Below are 4,664 nucleotides of genomic sequence, written 5' to 3'. Positions count from 1 at the left end.
AAATAAGATATTATTTATAAAAATAAGATATGATTTTTATACTATACAAAACATGTTCTTTTCTCTATTTTCGAACAACTAACTTAAAATTAAACATATGTCATTATTTAAATTATCCTAGACAGCCAGTCTTACACTGCAACCTCTACATAAAATAGGTTTCATTTACAACAGAGTAGGTAGTAATTGAGGAAATTTTATTATATAGGAAGTTGAGGTATGTTTATTGAAGTTTTATGAGTGAGTTGATTGAGTAAAATAATTTGTTTAGTCGAGTAGGAGTGTGCAAGTAAGGAGAAATTTGAGATGGCAATATTTATAAGAGATTGATATAAATAATGTTTGATTGATGGGAGTTAATAATTTTGGATAAAATGAGATAGAATTTTTTGTTTATTAAATTTATTATGTTCTGTTGTACTGATTTCATGAGTTTATAAAATAGTAATGTATAAATAAGTATTTATGGTGGTATGGATAAATTTACAAAGTCATGTTAGCGAATATTTTATTTTTGGTGTATTGTATTATATATTATACAGGGGGTAAAACTGTGCAAAGTGTTGAGGGGGTGTGTGTTACTGGCTGGCAACACCTTGCACAGGAAGGATGATTTGAATATTGGAACAGTGTATTTAAATTTTATAAAGGAATATTTGATGTTTGTAAAGACTTCTCATCACGACATATACCAGGCAACATATAAAGCATAACATATATAACATGTAAACATAAGACTTTATTAAATATGTGACTGTTTTTATACTGCAAATATACTAGTTGAATATGTGAATACAAGTGTTTCAATAGACCTCCACCTTATTCCTTATATCTTAAATCTGAAATTACAACAAAGTTATTTTAATAGAAAAAGGAAGAAATAAATGCATAAATGTTTAAGTTTTTTGTACTTGAACTAGAATTGGATAGACATGCATGGTCACCGTAATTGTTCAACAAATTATATTTAAAAATATTATTTGTGTACATTTAAATGGAATGCACTATGACGAAGTTTGTTCCAAACTGGAATGTGAAATGTAAGTGTTCTAATATTCAAATCAAATAAAAATGTACAAATCATGATCCAGAAAAAGGTAGAAAACGCTCTGAAATCTTATATTAATAGTAACAAAATATTCGATTGCCACAATAGGAGACAAAGTTTACGTGGAGAACAGAAATTGTCTAAATAGGAATAAAATTGGTGAATTAAGAATAGATCGTATAATGCTTTAAAACTTTGAAAGTTTCAAATTCAATTTATAAAGCCTTTATATCAATGTAATTGATTTTTTTAAAAGGAATTATTTTGTACTAGCTTACGCCCGCCACTCCGTCCGCGTGGAATTAAAGTAAAAAAACAAAAGCAACCTACGTGTTATTCCAGAATATCTATACCAATATTTATATCTACATCTATACCAAATTTCATACAAATCAGCTCAGCCGTTTAGGCTACAAACACTGACAAACATCCATCCATCCATATATCTAAACTTTTGCATTTATTACATTAGTATGATTGGTATGATTTCTGTGGTTTGGAATTTCTGAACGGATGTCAAGATGACGTAATCAATATCGTAATGACAGTTGTCAATGTCATCTGATTTATTTATTATTGTAAAAAAGGGACGTATGATTATGCGGTTTCGTTTATTTTACAGATTTATTTACATGTTTCCTTTTATAATTGATGTAGTTAGATAAGTACATTATTTTTGAAATAAATCGTTTATTTTGTAGCAACCCTAAAACGCTTTAAATTGAAGCTAGATCGGTCAAATTTTTGGTATGTATTCGTTAGTAGTTAATGTGGCATAAAACCCCCGCATACCTGAGACTTTTAGTCGCCCTATAGATTGATCTGTTCTAGATATGAGTGCGCACCTGGCACGACGAAATAATTGGTTGGTTGTGGGCTGCATGTAGATCAGGCCGGGGTCGCGGACGTAAGCGAAAGCGTGCCCGTAGCCCAGGCCTAAGGCGTTGGAGGAACCGAGGGGTTTAGTGGGCATGCCCCCTCATTATGGGGCGCGAAGTATGCCTAAAGCATTATGTAGAAAACATTCATTTGAATTTTTTTTTTATTCAATTAATATTAAGATAATAAACACCAAGGGGTTTAATTAAGTAAATTAAACCCCTCGGTGAGGACATATATGAGCTGGTGACAGGCATATAAAGTTTATGTATTTGTTGATTAAAATATTTATGATATAAGACAGACGGAAAATCCTTAAAGGATGTTAAATAAAGGAAACATCCAGAACTACTGACATCAGTCCTGCAGTACCAAATACATAGCTTAAATGACCAATTTATTTGTAAAATATTTAGCCGGAGACAGTACTATACATTTAATGTATATTTTCAAAATTAGAACGAGTAACACTAAACAAAGTTATGTAACAATTCTTGTGTTGATTGACATGGAGTTTTCTTACCGTCTTTACTCTTCTAAAACACTGAATGGACTAACTCAGCTTTTACATGATTGCATATTTTAAGTATTATAAAATTCAGTTACAGTTGCTGTCAGATGGCAGAAGGAATACAATTAGAAGATAGTGGTGCTGTATTCTTCATGTAACATTTAATCAACTCTCAAGACTAAAGATAGTTAAAATAATTTGGAAAGAAGACGAACACATAAATAAACAGTTTATATGAAATAATGCTAAGCAACAGTAGAATTCTTTAAGAATTTATCACAGAGATATTATCATAATAGGAAAGTGATGTTGACCTTAAATCTTTTGTCGTAGTCAATCTTGCAATTGTAATCATTCATGTAATTCAAAAATGAATATAACATCATAATGAATGGAATTTATCTTGTGATTTGTGACTAATGTTTTTTTTTTACTGAAAACATATAGTTTTCACTTTTTTTTTCTTTGGAACACACAGAGATAGTTGCGGATTGCATGTGGTCAGAAATAAAGTTAATTTAGATGTTACATATTTAAAACAATTTACTAGCTAAGTAATATTAATTAGCCATAAATTGATTCTTTTAATTTGCATGGTGGAGACTTCCAATTCCTGATTTACAAATGTTCAGCATCCATATTATTTAGAGTCAGATAAGATAAGATTAATCAAATGTTTAGAGTTTTTTAAGTCTGCAAAGTTTAGTATTAGCTGCCAACTTATAGACACATCATCCAATATTTTACAGCAACATTAATTTTGATTAAAGAAAAGATTAACATAGATATTTTGAAGTGACAAATGAAATAGAATTTAAAATAAAAACGGGCTTTATTATCTTTTTAAATTTAAATGATGTGTCAATTTTTACAGTGAATTTTGAAACAAATTCGTATTTTTGGTTTATTTTATGTTCGTTGTTGTTTTTAATTACTTTTATGGAAAATTTCAAAACCAACCGTAACTTTAGTTCGAGGACGAATACCGATTCCTCTTCCTCTTCCTCTCCGATTCCTCCGAAATAATGTGTTCCTAGTTATTACGCATTTTCAGAGAGCTAAGAAATCGGGTATGTTTTCAAAAATATCTGCAGGTCAAGTTCCATAATGACTTTTTTGTTTTTAAGGCATTTCAATGGATGGGAATCTCGAAAAAATTGAAATAAAATGGATTTTTAGCTCGCATTTTTTTAATTTGGACAGATAGCCCATGTTTTTTTATTGTAATATGATCGGTGTTCGTAGTGTAATCGGTGTTTTATTAAACGTTAAAATGCTACGACTTTGACTCAATGTTACATCAACACATTGCTCTGTTTCCAACTTAACAAAGATATAGTTAGTAATATAAGTTCCAGACAATAAGATGTTACTCTTATAAATTTTTCCCAAAGTCTAATTTATGTAATGGTAAGAGCCACCTGGTGAATTCTGAATTTCTGAACCTAGTAACCTGTTATTTATAGTTGTTTACTAGAATGGGTATAAAGGCTTGAATAGATGTAGGTGTCCTGAAACCGCATTTTAATTTTTTTTTTCCAAAAAGTTAGGCATCCATAACCCTAATTGAACAAAATTACTCCCACTACGGACATCGTGGAAATGATAAATTCATCATCAACATTTGTAAGTGCTTAATCTAGTTATAAAATTAAATACTTAATCCAATGAAAATTTGGAGAATAGGGTAAACGAAAAGGTCAGCTGAGTAGGGGTAGCCCAAATTAATATTTTTATACATGTGTCCCCTAAATTAAATCTCGAGAGGCGAATTTAACTAAATAATCATTGGATATTGAACTTATATTAATTGACAGTCGAATTCTAAAACTCTGAAATAAGTGAAGAGGTAACCACTTGCTGAGTTGAATAATATCACTTTGTCCGCAACGTAAGGTAACTCCCTTCTTCTTTTATATAGGTAAGAAATATAGTTACGAAAAAAAACCAAGATAGTTACATATTCATTTACATTTATTGGCTACAGCCGCCAAACCATTGCGCTTCTCTTTTGAACGATCATTAGATTGAAACTATTTTTTAAATATCAGTTTAAAGCTTAACATTTTATAAGCGGGTGTCTAAATCGATGAATGGTTTTCGTAAAGCGATACGACAATTGACAGAGCAAACGTAAGATATATCACGAGAAGGTCAAAGCAGGTTGTTTCAAATATTTTTCTTTTTTCTGGAGTTGTAATATAAAAAGGTACCCTATAGGAACGA

The 4,664-nt window shown here is 30.3% G+C and overlaps 2 long non-coding RNA genes across 2 annotated transcripts; one reads left to right on the top strand and one right to left on the bottom strand.

Moving 5' to 3' along the window:
- Positions 1-72: 72 nt before the first annotated feature.
- On the bottom strand, positions 73-950 carry LOC106100168. Its single transcript, XR_001225423.1, has 2 exons — positions 912-950; positions 73-839 (listed from the first exon to the last, which is right to left on the bottom strand). It is a non-coding gene; the product is annotated as an uncharacterized LOC106100168 (long non-coding RNA).
- Positions 951-1,455: 505 nt separating this feature from the next.
- On the top strand, positions 1,456-3,717 carry LOC106100167. The gene is made up of 2 exons (XR_001225422.1): positions 1,456-1,795; positions 2,530-3,717. It is a non-coding gene; the product is annotated as an uncharacterized LOC106100167 (long non-coding RNA).
- The last annotated feature ends 947 nt before the right edge of the window (positions 3,718-4,664 follow it).

The sequence above is a fragment of the Papilio polytes genome, unplaced genomic scaffold, assembly GCF_000836215.1.
Source record: "Papilio polytes unplaced genomic scaffold, Ppol_1.0 DF824069.1, whole genome shotgun sequence".
NCBI lineage: Eukaryota > Metazoa > Arthropoda > Insecta > Lepidoptera > Papilionidae > Papilio > Papilio polytes.
The sequence above is the reverse complement of the archived record's forward strand: the minus strand, read 5'-3'. Positions and strand labels throughout refer to the sequence as shown.